Consider the following 21,636-nt stretch of genomic DNA (forward strand, 5'->3'; position numbering starts at 1 on the left):
TGCATTGAAGGGCATTATTGTTAAATTTATATTCATGAAAGTATGTTTATAATATGAATATATTGTTGGCTTATGATTTCGTAGCATTATGGATATGAAATGCTTATTATGCAAAATTGAGAGTTATATTGCTAACTTGTTACTATGTAGTAGTAATATATATAAGGTATGAACTTATTTGGCTTATTTTGGAATCTTGGAACATTGTTGAGTTGAGATGGCTAGGGTTTGGCTCTAGTGCGGGGACGTGAGTCCTTTAAGTCATTGAGATAGTGCGCACTTAGAGTGGTCTTCCCTGCGTGTTAGTACCCGGAATAACCATTGAGGTCTCGGCAGAATTCCGAGCGTGATGTCCAAGTCTTCCACTATTTGTTTTCATATTCAATTCCAAGTTGACAATCATGTTTACCGTGTTGACTTGTGGTTTTGGCTATTGGCGATTTTGATGTTATTAAGTACATCCATACTAAATTGATATATTTAGTTGATTTCACACTTTTAGATTTCTAGTTGATAACCTAGAGAATCTATGTCTTGATGTGTGGTATTAGATATTCTAATTATGCTAAATTGTTATATTTAGTTGATGTTGCATTTTAGACTTTAAGTTGATAACCTTGAGAATCTATATGTTGTTGCTTTGTGTAAGCATGTTCCTATACTGTTGCTTTGTGTAAGCATGACCCTATTTTGCTAAAATTGCATGAATGGGGTGATTGATGCTAGAAATGATCTTAGGTAGCTATGATGCTCCTTGAGTTTCACCTTTGACATAGACGTTAGGTGGAATAAACCACAATGATTAAATCATGCAAACTTGTAAAACGTAGGTCGATGTATGCTCATTTCCTACGAGTAGCTTTATGTTACTCACCCTTACGATACTGGGGCATATTTCAGGCACAAGAATTAAAGTTGAGACTTCCATTATACTTGGATGACTTGTGGACTTGAAGACCTCCATTTTTGCGAAGGTTGGCTCGGAATGCCAATTGTAGTCTTAATTGTCAAATGTGTATATTTGATTCGAAACTTCTAATGTGTGGCTAAGCACACTTTTGATTCTTTGTTTTTATATATATGACATGAAGCTAAGGACCAAACTTCTTTTAGAATCACATTTATGTCATGGATGTTGATTTTTGCCTTTAATGAGATTATATGAAATTCATGCATTTTAGTATGCTATTTTGCACTGGAGCGTGTATTGCGTATGAAATTCGTTATCTAGAATTCATTTAACATGTATGAGGTGTGGCCAAAGGCCAAATGGTATTTTGAAGTCATTTCATAGTTTTGATTTCCAAGTTTTCATTCCAAATTACATTTTTGGCATTTTGGCCGTTAGGGGGTCATATTTTGTATCGGCCATATTCTTGAGTCGTGGACCATTGTAACACATCTTATTAGGTAAGTTACATTTGCGTGCATGGTCGTTTCCAGGCAAAACTTCTTCTTTGGTGAAATGAGCCTCCTACGGACTCATTTTTCACTTTTGTTGCATATTCTGACCTAAGGGTATTTTGGAATTTTCTTTGGGAAATAAATTCTATTCTTCATATAGTTGAATAGAAAACATGATTTTAGTGGGGGTTTCTTTTTTGTGATTTTCCAGAAAATGTTGTCTTGACATCGGAAATCACTTCCGAAGTTCAGCTCTCAGTTTTTAAATTTAGCAGCTTTTTGGACCCTCTAGACCAGTTTTCTAGGGAGGGCATTTTGGGCATTTTATAGTCAGTATTTTTCAATTTTTCATTTATCTCATATAAAAAACTCGATTTTGAGGGGGGTTTCTTCTTTGTGTTTTTCCAGAAAATGTCATCTAGACCTTCAAAAATCCATTTTTTCCAGAAAAACCCCTGTTGCCAGGTTTTTAGGTCGCACCCTTACTGCCCCTTCAGATCTAAACGTTTAGATGGGGTCTCGTAACCGGTTAGATAAGTGTGGGCAGTGTATATGTCATGATTTTTGGCCTCCTAACCGGTTAGGAAGGTCTCCTAACCGGTTAGATGTTCTTGGTTGTCACATTTTTGACCGTTTTCCCCCTCTTTCTTCCGTTTGTCATATCTTCTTCATCCAAACTCTGAATCAAGCTATTTTTGAGTCTAAGTTTATTAATTTTTCATTGTCTTTCCAATGGTGTGCTCGGTGGCACCCACTTTTAAGCTAGAAATGATATTTTTTCCCCTAGGTTCAATCTTGTTCGTTTTTGAAACGTTGCTTCCCCATTTGATTCCTTTGGGTTCAGTGACCTCGTTGAGGGTCATAATGGTATCTTAGAGCCATGTTGTATCTCTAGAGACCGTTGTTTTATCTTTTGCTTCTGCATTTCAAATCCGTTATCGGGTCATCTTTCTGTTCATCATTGATGCACCGGGTTGAAAAACTTGGGCCGTCACAATAATCATATAAAACACTTGAATAACTTAGATCAAGAGGTTAATATAATCATACCTCAAGGAGAGTAAAAATCCCCCCAAGTCCCACTGGACAAAAGTTCACCAAATCCAAATTTTCTTTCATAGAACCGAAAAGGAGAAGAAGGAGAACAAGCTGCCCTCCTATGGCTTCCTCAAAATCCTAAGTTCATAAATCACCCAAAATTCTGAAGTACTCTAAACTCATATTTTCTTCCATATAATTGAAGAGGAAGAAGAGAGGATAAGCTTTCTCTCTTGGAATATCTTTTAATTCCCACCCTAAGGGTCTCAAATGGAGGAGAGAGAAAGTAGATCTTGGAACTCATTAATGGTGGAAGAAGAAAAAGAATGAGAGAAAGTAAAGAAGAAGACATACGGGTCAAATGGAAGGAGAAAATCTGATTTTTCTCTATCTCTCTCTCTATAAGTATAGTGTACCACATAACTTTGCCAAAATCTCATTACTGAACCCAAATGTTTCTAAGTAATTACTTCCTTCCTCAAAGCAACTTCTACTTAAATACACTAAGGCAACATTCCATCACAATCATAACAATTAGGTCCCCAGTGATCCTTCATTTAGGTCCCTGCAATTCCCGAACACATGTACCACCCCGATTCCACTTGCCCGACTACGACAAACGAATTCAACTAGGAAAAGAATTCTATTCGAGAATACTTGTAATGGAAATAACAACTTCAAAAACTTTAAGGACTAAATCTTTAAGACAAAAATCAAGCCCAACTAGTAACAGAGTCATCTAAATAATAAATAAAATAATAAAATAAATAAAATAATAAAATTTCAGGTTACTACTACTTCCCTACTTTATAGGGATTTCATCCCCGAAATCCGGCCACATCACCACGAAAGGCCCAACCAAGATACTTTAAACGGAGTACGTCTCCAAGTATCCCACACAATATGTACACCACAAACTCAAAACCGAAGTAACCACACATCCCAATGACACCCGTAACCCTGTGTTCACCACACAGCATGCCCTCACGAGAACAGTGACCATCTGGCCATATGGCATGTCAGAACTCGAATACCAAACACAATGCAAAGGTGCGCATAGCCCAAGACAAAGGCTCTTTACCATCATTAATCACATCCAAATTCCCGAAACAACACCACCATCCAAAAAAAACTCCTAAGAAAACCAGATCACACGACCACACAACCAAACATCAACGGCCAGATCAATCTATCTCTCCAAAACATCGACTCCAACATTGATAAGAGAAGGCTAATCCTAGCCAAAATCACACCTAACAATATCATCTAATTCCTCAAGGGTACTAACAAGTACTCAGGACACCAGTCTCTAAATCAGAGTTTGAAGATCAATCCATATGAAATCATTCGAATCTCAATTCCTTTATTCCACATATGACTACCAATCGGCCTATCATCCTTGAGTGGCAACTTCAAACAAATTCTAAAACAAAATCATTTCTAAATGAAGCTCATTCACATCAAACCATCACGATACCCAGCCTCAAACTCTCACAGTCACTATAGAAATGAAACACGTAGAACTTTGACCCAACATTCTGCTAAAATGGAACTAATTTAAGAAAAATGGTTGATCAGGTCATTTTTCCCTTATCAATCCAACTTTAACAACCATGTCATTCTTGTCTTCAGGTTGGAACTTCGAACATCATTTTCACACAATTCCCAAAGGAAGGTCATATAATGAAAGCCTTAGATTGACCTTATAGAATCAATCGTTACACAATCATCATATCAAGAACCAGAATGATACCTCAAACACTACCATCAAATTTAAAATCTCATAATACCTCAACCATAATCATCATAACAAGATTATCAACAAAAACCTCAATCACATAATCCACGATAGAGTACACAAGTCATCTATCAATTAACAATCATAATCCAATTCCATCAAGATCATACTAGTCAATCAAACTGGAGAAGAAAACCTCTAAATACCATCCTATAAACTCAAATCCTCATAAATTATCTCATCAAACAACCACTGCACTCACAATTCTCTTAAAACAATGCCTAACAAACATAGCTAGACGAGATAACCATATAGTAAAATCATACCCAAGTCTGATCATTTCAAAACATTTCATTAAACATCACACATACATAAGGCCTCAATACTCAAAATAATCTCCACAAAATCACCTCAAAAGAACACCAAGCTCACTCAACAAATCAAATGGATCCTTAATAACAATGGACTATGCCCTCCAGAATGACTCTCATCAAGTCACCTATGTCAACCTATAGAAATGCAAATCATATCAATCTCCTTATAATTATCGCTAGAATACCCCAAAGAAAAACACTGGAAATGCAAGAACCCTTTTCCAATAAGACTCACGTCCCAACTCAATATTTGAGATAAATGCTACCAATGTTAAAGACACCACCCCCACATAGAAGTTACCAAACTCAATCGAATCATCATCAAGGATTCCCCTATAAACAAAAGGACTTTACGGAAGTCCACACATCCGCTGCCACACGCAACTCCTATATGGAAAAATGAGACTCACAACAACAATACCCTCACCTGGACAAGATAAGCCCATACTTAGTTCCTTAACCTCTCAAGGGATTGACAACCTACACCTAAGTGTACTTGCAACCTTGTCACAGAGTACCATTCAAGTGTCCAAGGAACACCCACTCTCGACTAAAGTGAGACTAAACTCTCCACACCTAAGGAAGATAGACAACTCACGTCAACATGCACACTGAATGCCAATATGCAACATGCGATAATAACTCCATACAAGGATATCTATTTTTATAACACAATGAACATTAAGGAGCAGGACAATGCATCTTAGGACATCACGTCCTACCATATCTAAAGAATCCCCAATTGACAACGTCTATCTTGTGAAAACTATGACATGTCGCTATCCAATCCCACCTCTAATCTTTGAGGTGCCACAACCACACACAATGCATATAGCACCCACAACCCCTATCACAACGACCAACTGACCCATCATAAGGGTGACATGCCTTCGATCTAATCTTTGAGGTGCCACAACCACACACAATGCATATAGCACCCACAACCCCTATCACAACGACCAACTGACCCATCATAAGGGTGACATGCCTTCGAGGTAATGTCGTATTAACTGACCTTAAGAAGAAACAACAATTCTCAATCACGTCGCCAAGTGTATAAACCACTTTACAAAATCAAGCCCAAGAGATTCATCAATCACTATCTAGAAACCAAATACTCGGATTATTCCCTAAGTCGGCCTACTCGTTAAGCCCAAAAGATCTCGTGTCTCAAACGCTTTTATCACTACTCGTTTCCCTACTAACCACTAAGGTAAAGTCAACCACGATAGTAAGTCCATTGTGATTTTGTTTGAATTGTATGCCTGTAGCTCACCCAGTATGGGTAGCCTACTGGTGATATCTACACCCGTTCATGACATACCCACCCACTAGGCCACAACATAACAAACCACCAAGTCCTAGAGGTCACCCCTCATCCTGGTTTGTCACAACCTACGATCATCAGAATCATCTCAACCCTTAGCTTACCTCACAGGAGCCCAAAATAGAAACTCTAACTCACCCATTTCTTAGCCGACTCAGTGTCAACCTTAACTCATAATCCTTCTAGCTTTCCAAAATGATAACCCAAACGATAACTTTGTGACCTTCATCTCAAGGCAAACCTCAATAATGACAATTCGTTTAACCAACCACATTCTTCCTTTAACTAGGTAAACCTATCCCAAGCTACATGTCACATTCACTACCTAAATCCAATATCATCAAGCTAAACCTAGTCACACGACAAGGCCTACAAGCCCACACTTTCTAATGTAGTAGTCGACCAGACTCACACACTACTAGGCCATGTGTGCATCATCCATCACGCTAACTATTTAGCCACAAGTCCCCATGCTTCGATACCTAGCATCTAACCATCCATGACATGCCAAGTCCTACAGCCTAAAAGGTACCAAATAAATACATAAAACATACTTCATTATATAGCATGATAATTTACAAGTTGTCAAATAATCACATAAGCATGCTTTCAAATTAAACATCTTAACATATAAGCACATAACCAATCAAGCCCCAACTCATTCTAGGTCAACCTTACCCATCGTCCCTAGGTTTTTGAAACTAGAGCTCTGATACCAAATTTGTAACGACCCAAAAAGAAACCGATCGACATTACTAAAATTCGATCGACCAGCATGACCTCTGCAGAAAAGAATCCTACTACAACCTGCTGTAATGCATATGAAATGCAATGGCCTCAGTTGGGCCTTCAAAACTGAACTAACCTACTCCAACACATAATGTACATAATAAACCTTAATCCAAAATCTATAACATCAACACCATCCTCAAAAGAGTTCATCATCATCCCATTCACCTCCAAATATATATAAATATAACTTTTACATACATCATTGGCTATTAGTAAGACATTTGAAACTTACATCAAATACAAACAAGGTTCTTGATTTCCTTTACAGGCCACAATATACAAAATGTACATGTCTTAATAAAGTTACATAAAATGAAACTTAGGTACAAGAGATAACAAAATAAGCATTTAAAATCCTGCCTACGCCTGTGGTGGAACGTCGTCTACCACTTCCTTCCCGTTTTCTGAAAAATTAAAAAAAATAAGGAGTGAGCACAAGGCTGAGTAGAAGTCGCCTAACGCATCAGTTTTGGACTCCCTTAAGCTACATAACACATCAGGGGATAGAAATGAAGCCGGGGTCATATCATGGGAATTCAAGCAACATTTAACACATGATAAGCAATATCCAAAGTCACAAGCACAATTTTACATTCCAAATGCATGATATGATATGAGATGCATGGTCTATACCGACCCAATATACACTTTTCTAAAATCCACTAAATGACTTTACCGAGGCGAGATTGATAGCTATTGTGATGACCTTGGATTTTTCAACCCAGTGTGTCCTGTGATGACCCGAAGCGGATCCAGAATGCGGAAACAAAACAAAATAAGACAAGTCCATAGAGATGTACGTTATCCCTAGGATAAAAGAATGGCCTTTCAAAAAGTTTCGAGACTCAACGAAAACAAAACGAAGACAAGGGCGTCAAAACCCTACCGAAAGAAGGACCAAGGGTAAAATGATCATTTTACCCTGAGAGGGAGGAATTTGAATTCCAACAAGTCAAATAAGATCAAAAACATCTAAAAACATCCATTGGTAACTTCATATGAAGTCCCAAGGCCAAAGGGAATGAAAACCCAAAAGAACCTTATCCCGATTCGAACTAAATCCGACACCCTCTCACTAAAACAATGATATCTCAAGCTATGAGAAGAATCTAAAACTAAAATTCATACCATTGGAAATCTTACTTCGACGCGGTCAATTTAGACTCAAGAACGGACCAATTCGAAGTTAAAACGAAGAAGATACATCAACCTAAAGTTGGGAGCGTAGTGCTAAATCAAGACACAAACACACACACACATGAACAGTACTACGAGAGCTCGTCCAAGGGCTTGGAGTGCTTGTAATTAGCCTCGAGAGTTCTATCCAAAATTGGAGCACTCGTACGCCCCTTGGAGTGCTCGTTCTGTTGTAGGCTGCACCTAAAATGCCAACTTGAAATGCAATTTTGAGGACTTTCTGGGCCTTTTTGAAAAAAACACAAAGAAGAAACCCCCCCTCAAAATCATGCTTTCCAGCCAACCATGCCAAAAGAAAAACTTCATTTTTCATGTGAAAACCCTAAAATGCCCTTAAACTGAATTTTTCAACAAAAAGGTGAAATGAGTCCATAGGAGGCTCAAAACACAAACGAAAGGGTTTTTCATGAAAATGATCATGCTCGCAAACGTAAATAGTAATTTAAGCATACGAGAATGGTCCGCGGCTCCCAGAAATGGCCAAGTCAAAATCCGACCCCCCGACGGCCAAAAAGACGAAAATGAACTTGAAATAGAAATTTTGAAAACCAAAATTTACAAATGATTGGAAATTACCGTTTGGCCCTTGGCCACACTTCATACATGATTAATGAGACCCTATGAAAGAATCAAAATGGAAATCCCATACCCGATGCACCCATGGTGAAACAATGACTTATCATTTTTCAATATTTTCATAATATTTCATGAAGTCAAAAGTTACATAGAATACAGTATACATGTCATTGGCCTCCGGCCTCATCTCATACATGTCAAATACAGTACAAAAGGTGTACTTATGTACACATTACATAAATGGAATCAAATATATACATTTTGACAAAAAAAGGCTACAAGTGGCATTTCAAGCCAATTTCAAGTTTACAATCATCCAAGCAATGATGAACATCTCGAATCAAGTCTTCATACCTGAACAAATCCCCTAGTAACTTCGGGGTGAGTAAACAAGTTTACTCGTAGAGAATGAGCATGCATCGACTCGATTTCTTTAGAGATTTTTACATTAACTTGAAACAATTCAAAAGGGGCCATGCCACCTAACGTCTATGTCAAGATGAGACTCAGGGAGCATCCTAAGCTACTCATGCAATTGAAATGAATAACGACATACAAGTATACATACTCAAGTGTCCTAAGCAAAGTTAAAACATGTTATACAACATATATGTATACATTTACAAGTACACTAAGTCATGCTAAACAGAGTAAGCAATATCAAGCATACATCTCCAAGTATACTAAACCATATTAAGATAAGTTATGCAATGTCAAAGCATACCTACACAAGTATACAATTAATATGGAAAGCTCGTGAATCGAGTATACATACACAAGTATACTAAACAAGATGAGTTGTACATAAAATAAGTATACATAGCACAAGTGTACTAAATGAAACCTACGCACACAGAATAAGTATACTAGCTCATGTACACTAAGAGAGGCTCGAATACACAAACAAGTACACTAGTCCAAGTATACTAAATAAGGTCAAAATACACAAAGCAAGTACACAGTTCCAAGTATACCACATGAGATCAAAATACATGAAGCAAGTATACAGTTCTAAGTATACTAAATGAGATCTAAATGCACAAGGCAAACACCAATTCACAATCTACAAGTAATCCATGATTAACAACTTGGAATGGAATGTGAAATCAATAGTGGAACAACTAGGACATGTGGTCACTAGACCAAGCAAGTGTTTCCGGGTAATTACGACCCACAAGGCACTACCTAGTGCACATATGCATAAGTTATTCCGGGCAATTACGACCTACAAGGTACCACCTAGTGCACACTTATGACTTAAAAGACTCTTGTCTCCGTATTAGAGCCAAACCCTAGCCGTCACGTGAAATATGTACTTACAAGCTTTCCAAAATCAATAAGTTCAAAACTTATACCCCAAAATCAGTAAGTTGAACCAAACTTATACATCTCAAACAACGTCTAGAAATCAATTTACATGCACATGCAAGGTTGAATCCACACAAACCATATCCTAAAGTTTAAGTCTACAATGACATTCACAATGTCGAATCTTCAGTGTGCGATTCGTTACACGCTATGACAATTTCATTTCAATATCAAAAATGTAATCTTATCCAAACGATCCCTAATTTAAATATATTAAACAACATGGTATGGTCACTACACAAACCAACTCAAAAACTAAATTGGATCATTGAGACAACAAAATAAAGTTTAATTAAAACATGGTAATTAAATCTCTAGATTTTCTAAAACAACCCCAAATGCCCCAAATTGATATATACAAGTGAACAAGCCCAAGTCACTACCATTATCAAGTTAAAAACTCAATTAAACTAGTGGAACCATTAATTAGATTTTAATTAATTCATTTAATTCAAAATCTCTAGATTTCTAAACTTATCCAAATGCTCTCAATTTAACATAGGTTAGAGAACATGCCAAGGCCCATTTTAATATCACATTAAAAGTTAATATCATGCTTGTTTCAACTATGTGAATTAAACTTTCATAAAAGATAAATATTAAATGAGTTTTGCAATTCTTATTCAAATTCCCCCCATTTAACAAACACAACAAGGCCTAATTTCCTAGCATGCCACAATTCAATTCTAAGTCACATACATCCATTAGAATTAAATCCTATACAAGAAAATAATTAAATTAAATTCTATAATTTCTACAAAACATGCATACAAGTTGTATAAGTTTATAAAACAATCAATACAACTTAAATATGAAATTATAACACCCCCACCTTCATTTGAGATGAAATCTCAAATCCCCACCAAAATGAAACCTCTCCGAATCCGACGAAACTCTGGGTTTTGTCGGGGACAACATGGTGAACAAGAATTCCAAGGAAGCCTTATCAAAATCACAACTTGACTTCAAACCCAAACTCAAAATATGGCCAAAATGAAATTCCAATCGGTTGGAATTGAAGGCCTCGCCAAGGGGAACAATAAACACTAAGGCTTCACCATTTTTCATTCAAGGGAGGAGGTTCAAAAGAGGAGAGAGAAGGTGGTAGCCATGGGAGGAGCTAGGGCCGGCCATGGGAGAGGGGAGAGAGAGTGAAAAATCTGATTTTTCATTTCAAGACCCCCTATTTATAGAAAAACTCAAAAAGTGCCCCGAACGGGCCCCGCCGGGTCCGAAAAAGTGGAATTTGAGCAGACGCACTCAAACAGCAAAACTCCTTGAACGAAAAAGAACCAAAATGAAAAAAAAATGAACAACAGAAGAAATGGCGTCAAAAATTGAGTCCCGAGCAGAGAGATATGCCCTAAACAAGTTTGGCGCTAACTAGGGCCGAAAACTCGAAAACAGCAAGGTTTGATCGCAAGAAAATTCTAAGAGTACACGACTCGACGAAATGTGAAAATAAATCCCATACGAGAATTCAAGCCCCAAGGAGACACTTAGCAATTAACTTTCATTAATTACACAAAGGCCCTTACACAAATGAATAACTGCGCAAGTGACCCAAAATGAAAATATCTTCCAAAAGATATTTTCTTAGAAACCACTAAACCAAAATATCTTCAAAAGATATTTATGAAAAACACCCCAAGAAATAAAAATGTTTCTGAAGAATCTTTTCATCCACGCCCTTGCAGGAAAAAGAAACGACTGACGAACTTTCTTCCAAAAGTAAAGCTACGCCTTTCAAGAAAACCAACAAGAATAGAAGCACGGGGAGTCAACAACCAATTCCAAGCACGAAGAGTGAGGTTACTCGAAGGAAAATTCCAACGAAAAAAATTAATTCGTAAAAATGTAGAAAAAGAAAAGGGAGGAAAATGACCGGGTCATTACAGCTATCCTCGGTTCCAAATCCGGCAACCCTTAAAGGGCCTAGTATCAATTTTTTTATACCCTACACGGGGCTGCACTCCCTCTAGGTCAAGCTAGCCCTGGACTTGTGAAATTCGGTTCATTTAAAAAAAAAAAAAAACATTTCCCTTCCTTAAAAGAAACTCAACGTTCTAAAAACAACCTTTCCTTTCATATTTTCTCTAAATCCTTCCTTTATGCCATGATATGTAATGTAATAACTTTCATCATCAAAATCTCAATTTCATCCTTATATCAATAATTCACATCATATCAATAACACATCATCATGGCATTTATGATAATCAACTAAGAACATAGCATACTTTGAAAATTCAATACAACAAAGACACCATTATCTCAAGTAAGACATGTACAAGAACCATTCACAAGCAAATTTAACATATAAATACATACAACTTCATGCTTTAACAAGTAAAACATTTCCGAATCCTTAACTTCATATCAAAGTTTGCAATTTTAGACATATAAAAATAATATTAGAAATTTTCTCAAATAAAGAGACAGAACTTGATGCATTAGGGAACCCCTACCTCAATTGAAATGAAAATTCTAATTACCACCGAAATGAAATCACCCCAAATTTTCCGTCTGCAAAAATAGATTTTTTAGCTTGTTACCTTCAACTTTGAAAATTCATAAAAATTTCAATTCTTTAACAAATTGAATGATTCCAAAACCCATTAAAAGCTTAAAAATTATAATTTGAGAATATAAATTTAGTTTAACTAAATCCTTTCCCGATTGAAACAGTTTTGACACAAAAATTTGAAGAAAATTCTGCCTAGAAAACAGATTTTCAGCACGTAGCTTCCAACTTTGAAAATTCATGGAAAATTCAATTCTCATCCAAATTGAGTGAATCTAAAGTCAATTGAAAGTTTAAAGACTATAGTTTGAAAGTATCAATTTAGTTTAACAAAATACCTTACCATTTAAAACAGTTTTGATGAGAAAGGTCGAAGAAATTTTACCCCCAAAACTAAATTTCTAGACAGATGACTCCAACTTCACAAATTCATAATAAATTTATTCTTCAACCAAATTGTGTGAAACCAAGTCTCAATGGAAGATAATTGACAATATTTTCATAAAATCAATTCATCTTAATAAGATAAATTTTGAATTTAAATGAATTTAGGCAAAATATAAGTCATTCTATTCTAAAAAAAAAAAAAAAGTATGCTTGACATCAAATAATCATATAAAACACTTGAATAACATAGATCAAGAGGTTAATATAATCATACCTCAAGAAGAGTAAAAACCCACCCAAGTCCCACTAGACTAAAGTTCACCAAATCTAAATTTTCTTTCATAGAACCGAAGAGGAGAATAAGGAGAACAAGCTGCCCTCCTATGGCTTCCTCAAAATCCTAAGTTCAAAAATCACCCAAAATTCCAAAATGCTCCAAACTCATATTTTCTTCCATATAATTGAAGAGGAAGAAGAGAGGATAAGCTTTCTCTCTTAGAATATCTTCTAATTCCTACCCTAAGGGTCTCAAATGGGGGAGAGAGAAAGTAGATCTTGGAACTCATTAATGGTGGAAGAAGAAGAATGAGAGAAGGTGAAGAAAAAGACGTACGAGTCAAATGGAAGGAGAAAATCTGATTTTTCTCCGTCTCTCTCTATATGTGTAGTGCACCACATAACTTTGCCAAAATCTCTTTACTTAACCCAAAAGTTTCTAAATAATTACTTCCTTCCTCTAAGAAACTTCTAAGGCAACATTCCATCACAACCATAACAATTAGGTCCCCAATTATCCTTCATTTAGGTCCCCGCAATTCCCGAACACATGTACCACCCCGAGTCCACTTGCCCGACTACGACAAACGAACTCAACTAGGAAAAGAATTCTATTCGAGAATACTCATAATGGAAATAACAACCCCAAAAACTTAAGGACTAAATCCTTAAGACAAAAATCAAGCCCGACTAGTAACACAGTCATCTAAATAATTAAAAAAATAAAAAATAAAAAAATTTCAGGTCACTACAACACCTTTGCCTGTTTAATAAACGGGTTGGGTTAGTGTTAATGATTCTTGACATGATTATTAAATGGGTTAGTGTTGAAGATTCTTGACATGATTATTAAATGAGTTAGGTTTGAGTTTATCTATTTAATATAATATCCTTACATCAACATGACACAAACACGATCTACGAACACGAATTGTCACCCCTAAATAAGACGTGACCAAACCACCTATGAACGCATCAGTAAGACGTAACAATACAGGTTTAGGCCCTTGTCGAACCACCTGTGAACCCAACAGTAAGACGTAACATTACTGGAAATTAACATCGTCTTCTAGTAAGACGTACCAATAATTCGGTGGCTGTGGCTTTACGGTCGCTGTTGGTTGAGAGAAGCAACTCATGATGACTTCTTCTTCTTCTTTTAATTGTTATCAAACTTACCGCCACGTGTTAAGCTAATGTTAATAATGTCCTTATCAGATTAGTTCAACTCTTGGTTCTCTTTGAGTTGTTGTGGCTAGGGATGTCAATTTTTACCGCCCCGCCGGGGCCCCACCCCATCCCACCCTGTTAATAACGGATATGAGAACACTTTTTATACCATTGGAGTGGGCATGGATACAAATTTTGTACCCGTCGCGGGTCAAGGGGCGGGTAAAGGTTCAGTATACATATCCTAGTGGCCCTGCCCCGCCCCGCTAAGCATATAACTATATTTAATATATATATAATATTAATAACTTATTTTAGCGGCTTACCCAGTTACCCATCTCTTACAATCCTAATTTGGGATGTAAACTTGGTACTAAATATGCTTTTGTTTTGTTTATTGTGGAAGTTGGAGCTTAGAACTTCTTGTGATTTGGTTGTATTAAACTTTTATTTTTGTTTATTATGTTCTCTGAATTATGTTATGTGCATATCATTTTTTTTTATTTTTGTTGGGATACATAATTTCATTTATGTTGTGCCATTCCCAGGCTTTCCACATTTAAATAGCAGGAGCTTAAGTTCCAAAAAGTGGAAGAAAAAAATTTGTTAGCGGGGCAGGCATGGGGGCATATTTCCCAACGGGGCAGGGCTGGACATGAAAATCCAACTCGTCGTGGATCTCGGGGCGGGCATGGACTTGACAAAAATTAAAAGGGGCAGGGCGGGATTTAGGGAAACCTACTCCAAACCCGCCCCGTTGCCATCCCTAGTTGTGGCTTCAATTTTTACAAATTTTAAAAATCTTATTTACAATTCTGAAAAATCATTTAGATTTAATAACAACTCCAAACTCTCTTTTTTTTTCATAAAAAAATTTATAAGGCTGAGAGTAACAAAACAAAGGAAAAAATAAAAAAATAAAAAAATAAAAAAAAACACCGAGAGAGAGAACAATTTCTTAGAATCCAAACAAAGGGAACCAGAAAAACATAACTCTAAATCATCAATAATGGAACTCAAGCATTGAAAAAGCAAAAACACTCAACTAAAAAAAGGCTCTAAATCATCAATGTCTAAGAACAAAAAAGCATTGAGTTTGACTCCTGATAATTTAGAGCCGATTTTTTAGTTGAGTTTTTTTGTTTCCTTTGTTTTGGGTTCTAAGAGTCCAGAAAAAAATAAATTTTTTTATTAATAGAGCTATCAAAAATAATTACAACGGTTAAAAACATGATATCAACCAACAATAGGAACAACGACAGAAACTTTAGCTATTAGTCCTCTTCCTTAATTGCCTTTGTATTCTTTCGATTTGCTTGTAATGTTAGTAACATAATAACATACAAAGATAACTTTCAAGAAGGATAAACTAATTAAATTTTAACTAAAAAAATAAGAATTGAAAATTTCAGTGCATATTTTTCATAGATTTATTGTTAAGAATGATAAGTTTGAATGAGAACAAAGAATAAGGATATTGATAAAATCACTTCTTTTTGGAACCCAGTGGTGCGCATGATGAAAAAAAAAAAACAGAAAAAAAAACATGATATCTACCAACAGTAGGAACAACGACAGCAACTTTAGCTATTAGTCCTCTTCCTTAATTGCCATTGTATTCTTTTGATTTGCTGGTAATGTTAGTAACATAATGACATACAAAGATAACTTTCAAGAAGGATAAACTAATTAAATTTTAACTAAAAAAATAAGAATTGAAAATTTCAATGCATATTTTTCATAGATTTATTATTAAGAATGATAAGTTTGAATGAGAACAAAGAATAAGGACATCAATAAAATCGCTTATTTTTGGAACCCAGTGGTGTTCATGAAGTAAAAAAAAAAAAAAAAACTGTCTTTTATGTGCCACAATATCCATTAGACTATTCTTTGATTGTTACCGATCTTTTTGTTCTTCAAATTTAATCATAATCTTTTATATATATATATATATATATATATATATATATATATATTTATGGGTCAAATGTAAAAAACACCTTTATAATATGCTTACAATACATATTGCACCCTCATGTGCAAAAAATACTCCCAAACTATGACATTTGTGAAAATAGGTTCTACTTACATATTTATGATAAAATTGGACTAAAATGTCCATAGCAACACATTTTATAAAATGTATGAAAAATTAATATATTGTGAAATGACTAAAAAGGGTAGCTCTCTACCGAAGAAAAAAAATTTATATATATATATATATATATATATATATATATATATCTTCTTGTTCGTCTTGGTGGCTGCCGCCACGGTTATATATGTGTGTGTTGGAAACTAGCTGTGAAAACTAGTGTTTCTACGTGAATGAAACTTGTCTATGAATATGACCTATGTATATCACGTTGCAACGTGAATATATGGTGTGAATGGTTACATGTTGTTCCATGCAAAGTTATTTATATCATAACATACACAATTTAGGCCATGTTATTGACCAGTTTTTTAACGTATCCTTTTGTAGAAAACATGTTGGATACACGTTGCCATGGTTGTTGATGTATAAGCAATAGTTGCGATGGTTGTCGATGTACAAACAACGTTTGTGAAAAGGTGTGACAGTTGAAACATTGCTTCTAATGGCTGAATAACCACATGAATGAAATTTTGTTATTGAATTAAATAGGTGCAATGGTTGGTGAACTGACACACCCGATCCTAACAGACACCACGTGCTCTATAAATACCCATCATCTCCATTTAGAAATTCACGCTTAAAAATGTTCAATTCTCTAATTTCTTCTCTCCCTCTTTAGACTTGAACCCGGCCCAAGTGGGTTCAAGCCATAGGTCAAGTGGTTTGAGTCACTTAGACACTAATCTACTTTCATCGAGCCATATCAAAATTAGTCCGAGCCATTTGGTTTGGATTGCACCCAATTAATTATTTATATTGTATAGACGCATTTTTTAGTCAAAGAGAGTATTACACGGAGGAGGTTCACTGTATCTACAAGTTTGTAGTGCTGCTACCAAGGGCGGAGCTAGGATTTTAATTCAGAAGGGGCGCAGTATAAAAAAAAAAATTATTATTGAAATAAGAAGAAGAAAAATCAAAATAAAAATAAAAAATTTGACATACTATATACATCATTTTTAAGTGCAAAAAGAAGAATGTTAAGAAGTAGTGGGCCAAAAAAAAAAAAATAACGATGAGCGCTGAAAAATGCACATTTAAACCCCTTAAGTGAGGGTATTTTAGTCCATTCATCTATCTTTATTTACCTGTTTTAGCACTTATTTGTATTTTTGTCTATTTCAAGCCAATAATGTTAAAATGGGCTAAAAATAATTTCTTACAACCTTTTTAGAGTCAAAACTAAGTCTTGGTGAGAATTTGGAGCGAACGGAGGCTGATGCTGAAAATCTGCCAAGTTGGATCCATCCAACTTATTTCTGATCTATCCAACTTATTTCTGATCGATCGAACTTATTTTGGATCGATCGAACTTTCTCTGATTGATCGAAGAAAAGTTAGATCGATCGAACTGTTCGCGAAAGTTATTAAAAAGTAGATCTGAATCTCATTTTGACCTAACTCGAGTAGAGCTTGTAAGGGAAGATTCTAGGGCCGAGTTCTCACATTTTTAGGCTCTCAAAGCCTTGTATATAAGAGGGATTCAACCATTCTTGTAGAGACCCATATATATTTTATTGTAATTTCTATATTTTCTTTAGTTTCTCTCTCTAGAAAGTTAGAGATTAGGGTTAGAAGAAAAGAGGGAAGTGGTGGCACATCTCAAGATCCATCTCTAGATCCACTCTCTCTCTCTCTCTCTCTAGAGCTTCGAAGAAGAAGAAGAAGAAGATGGAGCCATATTTGGAGCTTACCCTTGAGGGTTTCATGACCACATCACCTCCTCCATGATTGGCTAGATCTACACTTAGGGCTTGGATGAGCCCTAAGTCTGGTGTAATCTAAACCCTTGTATTTCTGTTTTTGGGGATTTATATATATATTGTTGTGATTAGTGCTTAGCCTTGTGATTGTTGATTTAATTCTTCTTATTGATTCTCTATTTTAATTACATGTTGTCTTATGTGTGATTATTTGGGAATTGATCTCTACACTAGATTCTCTATGTTGGTTGCATGTCTATGTGTGATTAATTAAGGATTTAGTGATGGTTAAGCATGGATTTTCATTAAATGGGTTTGTCAATTAATTTGATGGATTATTCTTATGCTTGATGGGTTGTTCTATAATTTAATTCATGCTTGTAGGTAGGTAGAAAATCTTTACTTGCTTTGATATTCTATAGCTTATTATTGCAAATTCTATGATTCTCTAGATTGATGTGTGCTACAATTATGATTAGTTTGATGGGTAATGCTTAGAATTGATCGGTTGTGCTACACTTAGTTTAAGTAGATAATTCATACTTTAATTTGATGGTCCATTCTTAATATTGCAATTGGTAGTAGCATTTTGTTCACAACAATGTATTCTCCATTAATGAAAAGCAAGTGGTTAATTACATGAGCTTAGTGGTGATTCCAACACCCTAAGACCTCTCTTCATATCTCTTAAATCCCTATTTCTCACTAGTTTACTTTTCTTGCATTTTAATTAATTGAATTTTAGTTTAATTCAAACAATCAATCTCTCCTTTGCAATCTTGTGATCCACTAGAGTCGAAGTTAATTTCCAACACGTATAATCCCTTGGGACAATCCCTACTCACTCTTGCTACGTTAGTAGTAGTGTTGGTAGTGGTTTTTATATATTTAAATTTTACATAAAAGGCTTTTCTTGAACCACACATTCACTACATTATTTTGGCGTATACAAGCGGCCATCGTCAAATTTTGGCGCCGTTGCCGGGGATTAACGGTTTTGTTGGAATTAGACTAGACAATAGTGTTCATTCTATTGCTTCTATTTTTATTTTATTTTCTATTGTATATTCTTTTCTCTTGTTCTCATTATTATTTGCTCAATTAGGTACTTGACTACAAGAAAGGCAAACTTTGGAATTTTAAGCAATCATTGGAGCTTAAAGCTAACATTAAACTTTGAAGTTGCTTAAGAACCGTTGTGAGCAATTCTTGGAACTCTTGTATTTCAATTGTGTATTTCTTTGCATGCTTGTGATAACCTTTGTTGAGGCTTATTTCATTGCGTTATTTTAAGTCCAAGCATAGGCCCTTGTTGAGGCCAATATTTTCTTCCATTTGGATTTTAATTGTGAATGGAGGAATTGTTTGATCCAAGTTTGGGGAGAAATTATATCCATTCACCTTATGCTCCTCCATCATATTTTAATCCTTATGAGATTGAGTCCAATTCATTTCATGCATCATCTTATTATGGACTTGATCACTCATTTAATCCTTCTTATGACTATTACCCTCCCCCACCATTTTATGAAGAACCAAATTGACCACCTTCTAGGTACTCACCCGGATTTGAAGATAAAGTGTTAGCTTTACTTGATGTGCATATTTCACAAACTTCACTTATTAATTCTCATTCTCAAATGTTAGCCAAGCTTGAAACTCAAGTTGAGCAAATTGCAAGTACTCTTCCTCATCAAGAGGAGGAGGAAGAGGCAAATGAAAAAATGGCAAGAACTTTAATGTATATAGATGAGGATGATGAGAGTGAAGAGGAGGATGAAGCAAGTGAGCTAATGCCTAGTACTCTATCTTGTATGGAGGAGGAAGTGGCAAGTGAGTTAGTGGCTAATCCAATAGAGCATAACATGATTAATGAGGACTTTCCTTGTTTTGATTATGATTTTATCTCGGACATTACTACTTTAGAGGGTGAGGAGATGTTGACCACTATAGAGGTAGGAGAGGAGGAGGAAGAACTTGTTGAAGAGGGCCTTCCTTCTATTATCTCCAATGACACTCTTGAGGAATGCCTTTTTGAAATGTATAAAAATTGTGGTTTTAACCTTAAAAGTTCCAAAAATGAAGTGAACTCTCTAATGGACTCCTTAGCTAACTTGGAAGGTAAGGAGATGGTGATTTTTTAGGAAGAGAAGAGGGATGAAGAGAAGGTGTTTCTTGATATTCCAAATGAGTCTTTGAAAGACAATGCCTCACCAATTATCAAAGTGAATGATCATTTGAATGTGTTTCAAAAACACAACAAAGAGGCAAGCCTAACCATGATTGATTTTGTTTTTAAGACCATGGATGAATGGAACAATATCATCTCACTACAAGAAAATGAGGCTTTTGGGACGGATTATTTGGGATGGTTTAAAAATTGTCTCAAATGAGCCTAGTTTTTGGGACAATAACATATCTACTGTCCCAAATGAGATATCTACCGTCCCAAATGAGAAAAAAAAATGACCGGGAATATTTTTGGTGGAAAAATGAGGCTCTTGGGACAGATCATTTGGGACAGCTTAATAATTGTCTCAAATGATCCTGCTTTTTTGGGACGCCAACATACTTACTATCCCAAATGAGCTAAAAAATAACTGGGAATTTTTTTGGTGGGAAAATTTGGCTGCTGGGAAATTTTGGCGCTTGATTTCCTCCCTCCCTAATTCCAAATTTCCTATGTGCAAAATATTAAAAAAAATTCATACTACACCGTTTTGGGTATTGTAAAGTTGTAAACCCACTCTTTGTCTCTGTCATTCTTATCTCTCTCACTATATAACTTAACCTAAATATTTATCATCTATCTACTCTCTGTACAGCAGACACCGTACCGGCCAGTTGCAACTATCTCACGCTGGCCAGTTCGGCTTCTCATATCTCTCAATCATATACTTTCTCTGTACAACCGACGACGCCGCACCAGTTGCAGCTACTTCATGCGGGTTCGGCTTGCCACACTCTTCTCGGCATGAAGCGATACACATACGAAAAACCTCTCTCGTGTCAATCGGAGCTAAAAAGCATAGTGAGGAGGATCGATTGAATTTGGAAGGTCTGCTTTTTTGCTGCTTCTAATCTATCTCGTGTCAATCGGAGCTCACTCTCTCTATCTCTCGATCGGTGATTGAAATCGACAATTATCCATAAGTTTTTGCAATCAATCGTATGGTTATTGTGTGCGTAATTTCTTCAATGGCGTCCACACTTTTGATAAATTTTCCCTAATTTTCAAATCATGAATCATATGCGTGTTTTTGAGAATTCTACACTGGTGGATTTAGATCTTATTGGGATTTGGGGCACACAAACTTTTATGCCTATATTTGTATTATATATGTTTGTATGCAGTACTTGTGTCAACATTGGTGCTCTGATTAATTATGATATAGAGTAAGAAATTTATATAAACATAGTTATATGATCTACTCCAGTTGTCTAGTTGTTTGCTAGAATCATCATTAGGCGAGCTTGATATGGCTGGACTGGTTGGTTAAGAGGCAAGCTGTTGATTGGTAATTTTTAAAAGTGGTTCTGATTTAGTGGTTCCTAGAGAGTCTTCATTTTGGATGATAATTTTTAATTTTTGAAGAATTAG

The 21,636-nt window shown here is 35.7% G+C and overlaps 1 pseudogene; it reads right to left on the bottom strand.

The window, feature by feature from the left end:
- LOC132314100 (thaumatin-like protein 1b) overlaps positions 1-21,025 on the bottom strand; it is a 69,601-nt pseudogene extending 48,576 nt beyond the window's left edge.
- Positions 21,026-21,636: the final 611 nt, after the last annotated feature.

Source organism: Cornus florida, unplaced genomic scaffold (genome assembly GCF_030987335.1).
Source record: "Cornus florida cultivar Cherokee Brave unplaced genomic scaffold, ASM3098733v1 CherokeeBrave_3.0.0_Hap2_Chr06, whole genome shotgun sequence".
Classification (NCBI taxonomy): domain Eukaryota; kingdom Viridiplantae; phylum Streptophyta; class Magnoliopsida; order Cornales; family Cornaceae; genus Cornus; species Cornus florida.